Source organism: Manis pentadactyla, chromosome 12 (genome assembly GCF_030020395.1).
Source record: "Manis pentadactyla isolate mManPen7 chromosome 12, mManPen7.hap1, whole genome shotgun sequence".
NCBI lineage: Eukaryota > Metazoa > Chordata > Mammalia > Pholidota > Manidae > Manis > Manis pentadactyla.
Window position 1 is genome coordinate 17,077,937 of NC_080030.1, and position 17,041 is coordinate 17,094,977.

The following is a 17,041-nucleotide window of genomic DNA, read 5'->3' on the forward strand; positions in this document are numbered from 1 at the left end:
GATGGACTTTCAGCACATCAGCCTACCCTCAAATGTGCACGTATCATCCTAGGCATGTCCTCTCCTTGTTCTTCTTTCCTCAATGGGACCATACCCCACACCAGGTCCATCTTAGGAGTAGAACAGGCCAGGTGCTGTGGTTCATGGCAGAAAAAAATGTCACAACTGGAAATGTGGGTCCTGCCTGAGGTCCCGTGTGCTGGTGGGTCTAACCTACTCATTCCTTATCATTATGAGAATTCCCAATATCCCAACAAGAACGCTGGGCTTCTTTCTCAGCAGTTAAAAAGTTTTCCCAGCTCACAAGGCAAGTGCAGGAGCCTGGATTAAATTCACAGTGTCTGAGTCTATATGTTATACCAACTGACCAGTCTTCTGACGACCACTTCTCTCCAGAGGAGTCGGAGAACCTCGGGTGCACAGGACATGCCTGTTTGGATGTGTGGCACTGGTGCTCCTTTACACGTCTGTGTGTCCAGCACACATTGTCATTATTCATATCTGTCTATTCAGTATCCTATGCATTTCATCCTTCCCCATGCAGCTGGGTTTTGTTTTTCTCATATAATGTCTCTCACATTTAGAGAAGATGATCCTGAAGATGAGACAGATTCTGTAATTTCATTCTCATCTTTCTGATTGCCTGGAGTTGTGGAATATTCTGAGGGAATAAAACCATGTGGTCTTTATTCTGATCTCAGGACTTACTGCAGTGTGTCAGTCATTCCCAATAAAATTTGGGTTGATCAAGGAAGAAGAGGGTAGAGAAGGAGGGAGGGAAGTAGGATAGAGAGAGATAAAAGGAGAGAAAAAGATTTTTGTATTACCTGGGGTTCATGGGGTGCATGAGCTTGTTTCTAGGGTAACAGTCCTCAGTCGTTAGTGTAGGTCAGCATTATCTGCAGAGATGTAAAAACATGTTGCTGGGCACCAGCCCTGGGACGTGTCATCAGTAAGAAGGAGCAGGACTTGAGGACTGGCATTTCTTACAAGTACCCAGGTGCTGTGGCTGGTCCATGAACCATATGTTTTATTTTCTTGTCACCCAATATTTTCTATAGGTTCATTAACTTCATGGACCCCAGAAATCACACAGATATTTCTGAATTCCTCCTCCTCGGATTGACACAGGAGCCAGAACTGCAGCCCCTTCTCTTTGGCCTCTTCCTGTCCATGTACCTGGTCACCATCCTGGGGAACCTGCTCATCATCCTGGCCATCGGCTCTGACGCCCACCTCCACACCCCCATGTACTTCTTCCTCTCCCAACTGTTCTTGGCTGGCATCTCTTTAAGCACAACCACCATCCCCAAGATGCTGGTGAACATCCAGGCACAGAATCAGCACATCAGTTTTACAGGCTGCATCACCCAGATCCGCTTTGTCCTTGTTTTTATTAGTTTTGAAAGATCCCTCTTTGCAGCAATTGCCTATGACCGCCATGTGGCCATCTGCCATCCACTGAGGTACACGGTCATCATGACCCCCGGCTCTGTGTCCTGCTGATTCTGCTCTGTCTGCTCCTCAGCATCATGGATGCCCTGCTCCACAGTCTGATGGCGCTGAGGCTATCCTTCTGCACAAACAGGGAAATCCCCACTTCTTCTGTGAACTTGCTCAGGTCATCAAGCCTGCCTGCTCTGACACCCTCATCAATAACATCCTGATATATATTGTGGCTGCTGTATTTGGAGGTATGCCTGTCTCTGGGATCATTTTGTCTTATACTCAAATTGTCTCTTCTGTTTTGAGAATACCCTCGGTGGAGGGAAAGCTTAAAGCTTTTTCCACATGTGGGTCTCACCTCTCAGTTGTTTCCTTGTTCTATGGGACAGGTTTAGGGGTGTGCATTAGCTCTGCAGTTACTGACTCTTCCAGGAAGGCTGCAGTGACTTCAGTGATGTACATCGTGATTCCACAAATGATGAACCCCTTCATCTACAGCCTGAGGAATAGGGACATAAAGGGGGACTTGAGAAAAATAATCAGTAGGATACCTCTGTCTTCAATGGTGTCAACTGCTTTAGACTTGTTTTTATTGAATGAGTCAAAATGACAGGATCTTTGCGTGAGTCAGATGCCTGTTTCTTCCACTACCATGTGCCTCTATAATGATTAAATGACATAATGGCCAAGTGCATTTCAATGTGGGGTTGAAACACAGTCATGCTTTTTGTCCAGCTAATTGGTGTTTGAGAATGATTTCAGTTCTCTCAACTCAGTTTCTTTTCTCAGGGTCCATATGAGCAATGCTCAGTCAGGGGTTCCAGTTTTAGTGGGTTTGTTTTTCTTTTGTACTTTACTCTCCAAACAAGGAGCATTGCACAATGTGGATAGGATAGGATTAAAGCAAACCTGTGGTCATTTCTAGAAACTACCTTTTGTCTGATCCTTTCAGTCCCCAATCTCATACTCAGTGAGAGTAGTCATTGGTAAACATACTCTTCTGAGGCAACCTTGGCATCCAGCACATTCATTTACATTAACTATAAAATCAACATAATTAGATTCTCTCAGCGGTTTGAGATGATTGTGATATATTTGAGATTCATCAGTGGGAAGCAGATACAGGTGTCATTCTTGGACACATGGTAAGAAACAGAAATCTTTCCTTCCCTTGGTCAGCTGATACTAGACCTTTCCATAGAGTCAAAAGAAGTCATATGTAGAATGGTGTGGTCTTCTGAATATATAGCCACATCCGAATTCTCCCCTTACCAAGATATCATATAAATATTAACTTGTATGTTAATAGAATCAATGATACTTATTTAGAAAAAAAGTCTTTTTAAAAAAATATTTATTTTTTAATTAAGGTATTATTGATATACACTCTTATGAAGGTTTCACATGAAAAAACAATGTGGTTACTACATTTACCCATATCATCAAGTCCCCACCCAGACCCCAATGCAGTCACTGTCCATCAGTGCAGCGAGATGCCTCAGAGTCACCAAGAGAAAAGTCTTTACAGTGAAGGACCTTCAGCTGGATTATCTAGAGGAATGGAAATACATGTAATCACATGTATCCATAGCATACAGATAGATAAGGAAAAGACACAAAGAGAAAGTGGGAGCAATGTAACCACGCACAGAAATTGGGTTCATGCAGTCAATACTTAATTGCCAGTATTGTACATTTTACCCTACAAAAATGTCATTTTTATAACTTCATGCAGCTTTTTATTGCTTCTGCATGTACATGTATACAATGTATTACAAAGTTTTGCTTCTTTTTGACTTTGTTAGAGTTTCAACTTAATGAATGAATATCTCTTGGTCGTTATTCTCTTCATTTCACTTCTGAGGTTTAATCGGTTTGTGGGGTTTGGCAGCTATTTGTTTATTTTCAGTGTTCTCTATTTATATGACTTAGGTTTACAATAAAAAAGATAGGTTTTTTGATGTTGATGAAATTTTGGGCAAATATTTTTCTCCTATTATGAGTAAAGCTGTTTGAATATTCTCTTCTATATCTCCTGGGATAAATCAGAGATGGTTTTATAGTTGGAGAGGAATTCTTGGTTTTTGTGAAGTATCTTTCCTCCTCTGTAGTTACAAAGAGTTTTCCTGAGCAGTTGGACCAATTTACCGACACATTGCACGGTCCTGCTATTCTACATCATCACCAAAACATTTTCAGTCAGTTTGAAAAAGGGCTGTAAAATATCATTTAATTAATTTACATTTCTCTTATTATGAGTGTAAGCAGTTTCACGTACTATTGGCCTTTTATATACCTCCTTGTGTGAAATCCATGTCTTATGGTATTTCCACTGAAATTTGTATCTGTCATGTTTCCATTGAGATGTCTATCATTTTCTTATTAATCCATGAGCTCCTTATTCAATTGGTATAGCCATCCTTTATGAGTTTATGCATTAAAAATCTATTCTTTAGTGGAGTTGCTCTTTTCATGTGCTTTATCTACAATGTTTGTGATGCATAATTGTGCTGAATTTTGAAATAGTGTAATTTGTCCATATTTTCCCTGATCATTGGTGCTCAGTAGGACTAGATGTTGAAATCCCTACTTACTGTACTCTAAGGGACAGATATGTTTACCTTTTAAACTTGAGGCATAAAGCTATGTGAAGTGAAATTAGTTTTTATGTTTGGTGTGAGGCAGGAATATCCAAATTTGTTTTTATGTCCAAGAACATTTTATTACTATGTCCATCCATTCACTATAATGCCAATCAGTAATTAGTATACTGCTCATCTATATATTGATATTTTTCTGGATGTTATTTTCAGAATAATAGATCTGATAGCTACCCTGCACCAATATACTGTGTCTCAATTATTGTATCAAATCGTTCAGCTAAAACTAAATTTATTGTGATAACAAAGAAGTCCCATTTCCTATTTCAGTTACTATCACAATGATACATTACACCACAGTTTAACCACTCATGATAATTTGCAATTTATTGCAACATTATTGACTACAAGACCCATAATTTTGATCTATATCCTGTGAGGCTTAAAATATTGATGTACATGTTGAAGCTGCTATTATGAAATTGGGAAACATTGGTAGTGGAATTCTAAAAAGGGAGTGAAAAATTTGTTCATGCTTAGTCCATTACAGAATATATATTAGCATCTGCTCTGAGAGTGATATTGCCAAGGTGGTGGAATAGGAGGCCTTTCCCCTTACCTCCCCGCAGTGACAGTGATTTGGCCCACCCATGGGTTCTTAAAGGGTCATCAGGGTTCTCTACCTTGTCAAGTCTGCATTGTTTCATTCTCAAACCTTCCCTTAAATGACTTAACAGCAACATCGATACAATTTATTTATTTATATTTTATTGAAGTATAGCTGATAAACATTTACATTGGTTTCAAGTAGGAAACACAGTAGTTCAACAGTTACCCACATTATTACATGCTCACCCCAATGAATACAGGGACTTTCTATCAACATGAAAAGATCTTACAGAATCAATGGCTATAGTCTCCATGCTATACTAGCATCCCTGTGACCAACTTTTTATTATCAACAATTATTATTGAGAATTTTTGTGCCTCATTATACCTTTCACCATCTCCAGCCACCCACCTCAACCCCTGCCCCATGGTAATGACTAGTCCCTTCTCAGTGTCTATGAATCTACTGCAGTTTGGCAAGGGGGATTGTTTGTTTTCATTTTAGACTCCACAAATAAGTGAAATCATATGGTGTTTGCCTTTTCCCACTTGGCTTATTTCACTTAGCATAATACCCTCTAAATCCATCCATGTTGTCTCAAATGGCAGCATGTTTTCTTTTTTATGGCTGAATAATATTCCATTGCATGTATGTATCATGACTTCTTTATCCATTCATCTATGATGGACACCTTGGTTGCTTCCATATCTTGGCTATTATAAATGATGTAGTAATAAACATAGAGGTGTGTGTTCCCTTTCAAATTGGGAATTTTGTTTTCTTGGGTAAATTCATAGAAGTAGAATTACTGGGTTATATGGTATTCCTATTTCTCATTTCTTGAGAAGCTTCCATACTGCTTTTCATAGTGACTGTACCAATTTACATTCTGACCAACAGTTTAGGAGGTTCCCTTTCCTCCACATCCTTGCCAACACTTGTTAGTCCTTGTCTGATGGATGGTGGCCATGCTGAATGGTGTGAGATGATACGTCATTCTGGTTTTAATTTGCATTTCCGTGATGACTAGTGATGCAGGAGCATCTTTTCATGTGCTCTTGGCCATCTGTATTTCTTCTGGGAAAATATGACTGATTCAGTTTATTTCTTACTAAAATACATTCCTTTATCATTTTTAAGCATCACATATTATTATGGATTTATTCCCATGTCACTGGCTACTATTTGTCTGTCTCTTATGATCATCATCCTCATGTCCCCAGCCCTCAACTCAGGAGAGACCCTTGGGTCAGCATTCAGTCCTCTCCTGCAGCTGACCTCACTTTTTTGCAATAGCATCCAGGCTATTGCATGGTTTATAGAAAATCAACACACTAAGGACTCTCAAATTCAAGTCTCTATAGAGATCCTCTATATTGAATTCCAGAAGTGGATATTCAACTGTCCACTTGACATCCCCACATAGATGCCTAATACGCATTTTCATGAGAAAAATCTTGATATTAATCTACAAATATTATATGCACACACTTTCTCCTGTTATCATTGATGGCAAATCCAAATCTTCTGCTGCTGATCAGTTTTCTCTCACTGGGCACCACCCTTGATTCACTTTGTTCTCTTATAGCCTGTACCCAGTCTTCCAGAAATCCCTGTTGTTTGTATCATCAAAATGCATCCAGAATCCAGCCAAATATTAAAATCTCTGCAATAACCACATTGGTTGAGCCACTAAAATTTAGAATTGTTCAAAAACCACCTCACGTGGTCTACCCTGTGTCTGCCTTTTCATCAATTGTATGTTGATATGGTCTGTCTGACATTAGCTCTTTGATATGCTCTTTAATATTTTTCCCCATCTCTTATCTGTCTCAGCCCTTGCTGGCTTCCTTATGTTCTGATTATTCATTTTGTTTGTTTTCTATTACAGGATTATTTTTATTGCTAGTTGTTAGCTTTTTGACTGGCAGATTTTATTTCAATGATAAATTTTTCCCTGCTCTCTTTTTCTACCAATGTGCTGCTGTTCTTTCTTCCTTGTGTAGTGCTTCACAATTACACTCACCAATCCCCAGTTCTCTACTTCTGAATTCAGTTTACTGACTCTTGTTTCTCAGTGACATTGAGAATACCACAGATCAAGCTGTTAGATTAGTTCAGTTCTTTGTTTGTTTGTTTGTTTTTGAATTTTTTAATTTCATCTAATATTTTGTTGTTATCATTAATCTACAATTACATGAAGAACATTATGTTTACTAGGGTCTCCCCTTCACCAAGTGCCCCCCCACAAACCCCATCACAGTCACTGTCCATCAGTGTAGCAAGATGCCATAGAATCACCACTTGTCCTCTCTGCATTGCACAGCCCTCCCCATGCCCCCCATATTATACATGCTAATGGTAATACCCCCTTTCTTCCCCCCACCTTATCCCTCCCTTCCCACCCATCCTCCCGAATCCCTGTCCCTTTGGTAACTGCTAGTCCATTCTTGAGTTCTGTGATTCTGCTGCTGTTTTGCTCCTTCAGTTTTTCTTTGTTCTTATGCTCCACAGATGAGTGAAATCATTTGGTATTTGTCTTTCTCTGCCTGGCTTATTTCACTGAGCATAATATCCTCCAGCTCCATTAACAAAGGAGTGTGTGTACATGTGTGCAAAGTATGTAACACAGAGGTGGTCCAGAACAGGTGAAGAGGTTGCATGGTGTACACTAGGCTTTCCAGGGCAGGAATCAGGCACTATGAATTCTATGCTTGAATTTTCTTAGTCTTTAAGGATTTGCATAGCCTAATGGATCAGAATGACATGAAAATAGTTTTTTATGAGTTGCACTGGATATCAGTCCCCCCAGAGCATAGAGACTGTGAGGAGTCAGTCCGTGACAACCTCCTGGAGCAGCGCTGACCTAGTCAGGAGGCGCACACCTGTGCTCCGTGCTGGGATGACCTTTCCTGACTGGGAGCCTCCTGCCTCACTTGGTGTCTCTGCCCTTCCTGAGGACAGATCTTCCGTCTTCCATGTCCAAGTGACATGTAAAGCATTGTTCCAAACTGGTACCAACCAGGTAACTAAAAGTCCCGTAGCTACGGCTTTGGTGAGGAAGACAGGTGTTTTACTACAATTGCCTCTATGGGAAGCAGGAGGGGATAGGCATGAAATGATCACAACCATGTGTGCCGTGCTCTCCAGCCTAACTGTCTTCTCCTTGATAACAAGTTCCTATGTGCATTTGTACTAATACGCAGCCAGCTCTTGATCTACTCATCTCCTAATCTCTCTAAAAACTGGCAGAATGTGTTCTCCTTCTGAGCAGCAATCTGCCAGCTTATACATGTTCACACATGCTTATACTTGTTTCTGACATTTACTTCAATTCTTGTGTGTCATAAGGAAGGGTTTTGGAGAGGTTTTCATTTTCTGGCCAGCCTGTTTTTGATACAACATTGCACAGAAGGGTGTTTTTATTATCCACATAGCTGGGCTAGAGGATGCTGGAGAGAAAGTGGAGACACAGAGACTCAGTTGGCTGCCTTCCTTGTATACCTGATTGTCTTTATAAAATTATCATATATTTTATGTAACTGAAGCAGAGAGAGTACAATAAATAAAAAACAGGACTACCTTTCAACTCATTCCAGGATTAACCGATGTTGACATTCTGCTGTATCAAATTCAGTAAGTAGGGTAACAAAACAAAATGCTTATAGCAGGCATGCCTCTTGTCTCCCTGGAAATTCTTATTCTGCTTCCCAGAGACAACATCACCTTGCTGGTGAAGTAATCCCCCAGGCTTTATGTTGTATATATCTTCATACACAAACACAGCATAGAAGGCCCCAACCATAATACCCATGAATGAGGGAATGGAGAAATGAATTGTGATATAGCAATATAATGTATCAATCTTTGGTAATTAAAAATATTGAAGCAGGACTAATATATAAACACTGATTTAAAAAATGAAAGATGCAAGAATGCCAATTATAAAAGACATATACAGTTTCATTCAGTGTACACAAAGCATTCAAAATACAGAACTGCAATTGTTTGTGGATATTAACTGTAAAAGTTTTAGGGTTACCAATAATAAAAGTTCTTTTCTGGTGATTCACTCTGGAAGAATAGAATCAAGATTGTGAAACTATGTGACATGAGCACTTCATGTACACCTGTATTTTATTGCAATAAAAACACCTACAATGAGGATGGGGAAAAAACTATGGCAGTGTAGGAAGTCAAGGCAAAAACCTCCTCCCCAAATCAAATAGAACATGAAAATACAGCAAATACAGGTATGCCTGAAATCAACCTGAAGACGGCAGAACTGACCACCTACATCTGGGGGAAAAGAGAGAACCCTGCAGAAAAGGGTAAAGTGACAAAGACATGATCTGGTGGAACCCAAGCCCTCCCCTCACCCAGGCCCACAAAGTTGAGTAAGAGGAGTGGAGCGGGGAGGGAGTAGAAGCCCAGGACCCTGAACACCTGTCCTGGAGATTTGCTCTGGGAGCATGAGCCTACATTGCATGGTATCCTGGTCATTGGTGGGGCTGGACAATAGACATGGCAGAACACTTGGGGAGGCTGAGATCCCAGCTGCCTGTGAAGAAAAGGAACACCCTACCTGCTCCCAAGAAGGATAGAAGAGTGGGCAGTATGAAAGACGTCCCAGCAGTGCGAGGGGTGCCAGAGGGGCATGGATTGCATAATATTCTCTGTGTGGAAGAAAGATCAGGTAGGCAATACCTCCTCAGCCCACGGTCAGCCCAACAGGTTGGGAGCCCTCACGAGCTTCAGTTGCTCCATCTCCCTCACTGATAACACAGCCCAGAGACTCCTCATAGTGGTGCATGTCCTGCCAGCTCACAGGGAAATCACTCTTTACTCCCAGGTATGCAGGGGGAGAACCTACAGCCTGCTCAACCTTCTTTTGGGCCAGCCAAGGAGCTTCATGCAAAAGCCAGCCTTGGGAGTTCCTTCTTCCCAGCAGGTGCTGGTCCTGTTCACCAGTGGTCCCTTCCATTGCAGCAGGCCATGCAGAGGGCAGTTCTGTCCACCACAGCTCCATCCCAGTAACATAGCGCATGCATGTGCAGCTCAGCCCCAAGAGTTCTTTCTTCCTGGCAGCCACCAGTCCTGAGCCCCTGTCATTGCAGCAAGCTGGAGGGAGGGTGGCTCCACCCAAGGCAGCTCCACAGAGTATTCTTCCCACTCCTGTGATCAGCTGATGTCCCACACAGCCCACCTGAAATCAGAATACTACTAGCAAGGCACACAGGTGCAACACCCACTACACACCAACAGCTGGGGCCCCCAAACAGGAAACTGAGCTCCTGGGCACTAGAGAGTGCCTCCTACACAAATCTATTATCCCATAAGAAACACTAAAAAAATGAAGAAACATGAATTTGGCCAAAACAATAATTCAAGAAAAAAAAAACTAGAAAGAGGGATTATTGAAACTGAAATCACCAATCTTCTCAATAAAGATTTCAAAAGTCATAAACATGTTCACATATTTACACAAAAGTATCCATTATTTCAGGAAGGACTTCAACAAAGAGATAGAAAACCTCAAAACAGGCCACCCAGAGCTGACGAATACAGTATCTGAAATGAAACATACAACGGAGAGATTTAAATCTACATTAGATGAAGTAGAGGAAACAGTAAATGAAATAGAAGTTAGAGAACAGGAAAACAAAGAAGCTGAAGCACAGAGAGAAAAAAGGACCTCTAAGAATAAAAGAATAATAAGAGAGCTGTGTGGCCACACCTAATGAAACAACTTTCTAATTATAGGGGCACCAGAAGAAGGAAAGAGAGACGAAGGGATAGAAAGTATCTTTGAGGAAACAATTGCTGAAAACTTCCCCAATCTGGGGAAGGAAACAGACACTCAGATCATGGAAGTGCAGAGATCTCCCAACAAAAGGAACCATAGGAAGACAATACCAAGACATATAATAATTAAAATGGCAAAGATTAAGGACAAGGAGAGAGTATTGTATGCAGCCAGAGACGGAAAAAAGATCACATATAAAAGAAACTCCACAGGCTATCAGCAAACTTTTCAGCAAAAACCTTACAGGAGAGAAATGTGGCATGATACATTTAACATAATGAAACAGAAGGGTCCCCAACCAAGAATACTCTACCCAGAACGATTATCATGAAAATTTGAAGTGAGGCTTAAACTCTTCCCAGATAAGCAAAAGTTGAGGGACTTCACCACAACCAAACCATTCTATATGTAGAAATACAGGAGTTCTTAAAGGACCTGCTCTAGATGGAAATGTTCCTAAGGCTAAATAGTTGTCACCAGAGAAAATAAACCCACAGTAAAGGTAGAAGACCAATTAATTACTAAGTAAATACAAAATTAAATCAACTACTTACAAAGTTAGTCAAGGGATACACAAAGAGTACAGAATATGACACTGGATATATAAAGAGTGGAGGAGGAAGAAGAAGAAGAAAAGGTGGGGGGGAAAACCTTAAGAGTAATAAGTGATTTAAGATGGACAGTTAGATAGTAAGGAAACTGTCCTTGAACCTTTGGTGACCACAAATCTAAAACCTACAATGGAAATAAGTACATATCTATCAATAATCACCCTAAATTTAAATGGACTGAATGAATGCTCCAACAAAAAAACAAGGAGTGGAAGAATGGATAAAAAAAACAAGACCCATCTGTATGCTGCCTACAAGACACTCACTTTAAACCCAAAGACATACACAGACTAAAAGTGAAGGGATGGAAAAAGATATTTCAAACAAATAATAGGGAGAAAAAAATTAGGAACAGCAGTGCTTATATCAGACAGTAAATACATTTCAAAACAAAGAAAGTAGCAAGAGAAAAAGAAGGACATTACTTAATGATAAAGGAGTCAGCCCAACAAGAGGATATAACCATTATAAATATCTATGAACCCAGTATAGGAGCACCTGCATATGTGAAACAAATACAATTAAAGGGGGAAGTGGAATGTAACAGTTTCATTTTAGGAGACAACTACACACCAGTCACACCAATAGACAGATCAGCCAGACAGAAAATAAAGAAGAAGACAGAGGCACTAACAATATATTAGAACAGATGGACCTAATGGACATCTACAGAACACTCCACCCAAAAGAGGCAGATACATATTCTTCTAAAGTGTACATGGAATGTTTCCAGAATAGATCACATACTAGGCTGTAAGTAGAGCCTCAATAAATTTAAAAAGATTGAAATTGTATCAACCAGCTTCTCAGATCATAAAGTATGGAATTAGAAATAGATTATGGAAAGAAAACGGAAAAGCTCATGAACACATTGAGGCTTAACTATCAATGGATCAATGGAAAAATAAAAACAGCTATCAAGATATATATGGAAACAAATGACAGCAACTCAACAGCCTGAAACCTGTGGGATACAGTGAAGGCAGTTGTAAGAGAACGGTACATGCAATAAAGTCTTACCGCAGGAAACAAAAAAAATCCAAAATTAACAGGCTAAGCCCACAATTAGTGACACTAGAAAAAGAAGAATAAATTAGTGAAAAACAAAAGGTTCTTGACCTCTAATATAATGAAATAACAGAGCTTTCTGTCTTTACAAGGATTTCAGATATGTAGAATGTCAAGGAACTGGGCGGTAGGAATGCATTCAGTCCTCCACGTGTGTGTTGTTCCTGGATTGGTTCTGCTCAGGGTCACCAGGTGGTGGCACTAGATGGAGAAGTCACCCCCAGACACTCACACCCCAGACACTATGCCAGAGACAGAAAACCAGCTGACCTTCTCTGAGTCAGGTTAGTAGAGAATTTCCCAAGCCACCATTCTACTGTTTCTATGAGTTTGATTGTCTATTTGTTTATTTACTTAGTATTTATTGAAGTATAGCTGATAAACAGTATTATACTGGTTTCAGGTGTACAATACAGTGATTCACAGTGAGATGAGTTTAACTCTTATTTGTCCCATGTGTTGTTGTTACTTTTGGTGTCATATTCAACAATCCTTGCCAAAAACAGTGTTAAAGAAATTTCCCTGCACTTACTTCTGAGAATTCTATGGTTTCAGGTCCCATGTTAGAGTCTTAAACCCACCTTAACATTATTTTTCTGGGGGTTGTAAGATAATGATCCAATCTCATTTCATTGAATATGGTTACCAGTTTTCCATAAATCATTTATTGAAGAGATGGTCTTTTTCCCACTGAGCAATCTCAGTGCCCTTGTCAAATATAGGTTGACCATGTATGTGCTGGTTTATCTGTGGGCTCTTTCCTCTGTTGCACCCATCTGTGTGTCTGTTTCTATGCCAGGACCATTCTTCTTTGGTTACTTTAGCTTTGTGATATAGTTTGGGATTAGAAAACATGATGCCTATAGCTTTGTTTCTCTTAAGATGGCTTTGGCTGTTCAGGCTCTTTTACCGCTGTCATCAGTTGTAAGTGTCCAGGTCAGTGTCCTTAACCATGTTTCCTACCCGCCTCCCCCAGCCATCCATAGAATTCTTCATCTCTCAAACTGAAATCAGTACCTATTGACAGTCCACCCTGGTCCTCTTGACACCAGACCTTGGCCGTCTCATTCTCATTTCTGTGACTGAATTTCACTAATCTTGGAACCTCATTCAAGTAGAATCAGACACTGTGTACCCCTTTGTGACTTAGTTTACTGAGTATAATGTCTTTAAATTCATCCATGCTGCAGTGTGTGTCAGAATTTCCTTCCTTTTAGGTTCGATAAAGTCCCATTGTGTGTGTACCATATTTTGTTTATCCATTCATCAGTTGATAAGGCAGGTGGGCTGCTTCAACCGTGTAGCCATTGTGAATAATGCTGCCATGAGCATGGCTGTTCCAAATGCCTCTTCAAGTCTTTGCCTCCATTTTTGGGAGAATACATCTAGAAGTGGAATTACTACATCATATGTAATTCTTCATTTAATATTTTGAGGAAATGCCATATTGTTTTCAACACAAGATCATCTAAAAAGTTAACATGGAAATATAAATTGATCAGTGCATGAATACAGTAAATTCATTAATGATTAAATGTTTGCAATGAACAATAAAATGGAGTAACATGTTCACCTAGAATTTAAGGTAGAAATCTCATTCACTCCACTCACAGTATGGATCACACAGCAGACAAGTGCTTTGCCCATGACATTGTAATTTCTCATAACTCTATTAAAGATGAAGTGTCATAATTTCAACCCATGATCCCATGAAGTGAAAATAGGAAAGGTGTTCAAAATCTCAAATCTGTCTATATTAATGACAGTCAGAAATGGTTAAAAATTGTAGATCAGAACCTGCAGTATGAAATAGAATGAATTTTAAGACCCAGGGAACATTCAGGGGATCTTGAATGAAAAATCTGAGTGCATTTTACCATTATTTAGGTATACTTAAAAGTGTATATTTTTACACAAAATATATTTTCACACTTAAATTTAGAATCAATTTCCTGATATCCCTAACTGGGTTAGATGCCATAGCTTCTACTGAAAACATGCAGACTGGGTCCAAAGAGAGAAGGCTGATGTTCCCACATGGGCAAGCTGTGTGCAATGGGAAGAGAGAAATAAATGGTAAACACCTGGCCTCACAGCCTAGGGAGGCAGCCATCCCAATTGCCTTCCTTCTACAGTCCTGGTCTTTGAGAGTTTGCACTGTCCTGGGACCCAAATAATAATAAAGTTTGTCTAATGAGGAGCTTTGAATATTGAGCCCCCAGGGATGCAGAGACTGCAAGTAGTGTCTCTGTGACCACCTCACTCAACAGTGCTGCAGAGCCAGGAAGCAAAAGCTGAGACACATCCCCTGCCACCGTCTTCTTTCCCAGAAACCGGGGATTTCACTGGGTCTCTCTGCCCTTCTCAGAGGCAGACCTTCTGTTTCCATGATGCAGTTTCCAGGAAACATATCAAGCATCCTACCGTAATGATGCCAGCAGGTAACATAATGTCCACTAGACAGTGCTCGACAGGAGGTCAGCATTTAGGAGACATGCATCTCCGCAAGCTGCTTGGAGTGCCCTTGTCTAAGGTGATCATTTCACCTGCAACTAAATACATCCACCCACAGAAGAGCTTTGGTGTCATGTTGCAAAGATGATCCTGAAGATAAGACAAATTTTGCAATTTCATTCGCATGTTTCTGATTGTCTGGAGGTGTGGAATAGTCTGAGGGAATAAACTCATGCGGTCTTTATTCTGCTCCCAGAACTTGCCAGTGTGTCAGAAAGTCATTCTCAATTAAATTTGGGCTGATTAAGTGACAAGACGGTAGAGAAGTAGGGAGGGAAGTAGGATAGAGGGAGATAAAAGAAGAGGAAAAGATTTTTGTATTACCTGGGGTTCTTGAGATGCATGAGAGTGTTTCTTGGGTAACAGTTCTCAGTCGTTAATGTACAGGTCAGCGTTATCTGCAGGGATTGTAAAAACATGTTGCTGGGCACCTGCCCTGGGACATATCATCAGTAAGATGGAGCAGGACCCGAGGATTGGCATTTCTAACAAGTTCCCAGGTGCTGTGGCTGGTCCATGGACCATATGTTTTATTTTCTTGTCACTCAATATTTTCCATAGGTTCATTAACTACATGGACCCAGAAATCACACAGATATTTCAGAATTGCTCCTCCTGGGATTGACTGAGGATCCGGAACTGCAGCCCCTCCTCTTTGGGCTGTTCCTGTCCGTGTACCTGGTCACCATCCTGGGGAACCTGCTCATTATCCTGGCCATCAGCTGTGACCCCCACCTCCACACCCCCATGTACTTCTTCCTCTCTAACTTATCCCTGGCTGACATCTCATTAAGCACAATCACGATCCCCAAGATGCTGGTGAACATCCAGGCACAGAATCAGCACATCAGTTACACTGGATGCCTCACCCAGATCTGCATTGACCTCCTTTTCATTAGTTTTGAAAGCTGTCTCCTTGCAGCAATGGCCTATGACCATTATGGGGCCATATGTCACCCCCTGATGTACATGGTCATCATGACCCCCCGACTCTGTGTTCTGCTCATTCTGCTCTCTCTGCTCATTGGCATGGGGAATGCCCTGCTCCACAGTCTGACAGTGCTGCCTCTCTCCTTCTGCACAAACAGGAAAATCCCCCACTTCTTCTGTGAACTTGCTCAGGTCATCAAGCTGGCCTGCTCTGACACCCTCATCAATAACTTCCTGATATTTGTTGTGTTTAGCCTCTTTGGGGGTCTTCCTCTCTCTGGGATCACTTTCTCTAATGCTAAAATTGTCTCCTCTGTTTTGCGAGTGCCATCAGCAGGGGGAAGGTATAAAGCCTTTTCCACCTGTGGGTCTCACCTCTCAGGTGTCTCCTTGTTCTATGGGACAGATTAGGGGTGTACATCAGTTCTGCAGTTGCTGACTCTTCCAGGAAGGCTGCAGTGGCTTCAGTGATGTATGCTGTGGTCCCACAAATGATGAACCCCTTCATCTACAGCCTGAGGAACAGGCACATGAAGGGGGCCTTGAGGAAACTCATCAGGAGGACACCTCTCCCTTAATGATTTTGTCATCCTATTTGCATCAGGTCTAGAATGAGTCCAAGAGAAAGGCCTTCTGGTGTTTCAGAGTGCCTAACTTTTCAATGACTAAGATTCTGTAAAGTGACTAGAAAACATGATGGCGAGGGGCCTGTCTACTCAGGCTTGAAATCTGATTTTGGTCTTTGTCTCTAACTCTGGAATCGTTGACAATTAATTTCAGCCATCTAAACTCAGTTTTCTGGTCCATGTTCCATAAAGAGATCCTGGGCCCTGGGATCCTGTTACAGTGGTTTGGGGGGAAGATTCTCAAAATAAACTGGGAGATGGTGGTTGGGGCAGAAGGGTATGTAGGCAAGGCCATGGTCCTAGGTGGGCACAAGCTTCTGCCTCACCCAGTGGTTAGGACTGTGTGGGTTTTGCCCCAGATTTAGACCTACTGAGAGGAAAGGGAGCTGGACTTTCTTACCCCCACCAGGTCATTGTTGAGTTTTTTGCTATTAAACTGTTTCCCAGAATGATATCAGAACTCACTGAGACAGGGTAAAGATGGGGCAGCTCCTTTCCAGTTAGAGCAGGATAAGGGCCTCGGGAAGGGACAGAAACAGGATGCTTACTGAGAGCCTCAGGAATGTGCAAAAACTTGATGCTTGTGGTGAGAACATCCTTTTATTTTTTTTCATTTTGTTGGCAGTTACAGTTATGTGAGTTTGCTAGGAGCTTGCCAAATTTGGAAATATAGACAACTTTCAATGAGATTGGTCAAAAAGTGGACAGTAATCCAGTGGAAACTATAGAAATTAGACAACTCCACTAAGTCTGGGACATAGAGCCCTAGACAAAGACCAGACACAGGCACTCTTGTCCCCTCCCGGTGTATGCTGGGAGTTCTGTACTTT

At 41.1% G+C, this 17,041-nt stretch overlaps 2 pseudogenes; both read left to right on the plus strand.

Moving 5' to 3' along the window:
• Window positions 1-1,068: 1,068 nt before the first annotated feature.
• Window positions 1,069-2,056, plus strand: LOC118907496 (olfactory receptor 7G2-like; annotated as a pseudogene).
• Window positions 2,057-8,911: 6,855 nt separating this feature from the next.
• On the plus strand, window positions 8,912-16,163 carry LOC118907480 (olfactory receptor 7G2-like; annotated as a pseudogene).
• Window positions 16,164-17,041: the final 878 nt, after the last annotated feature.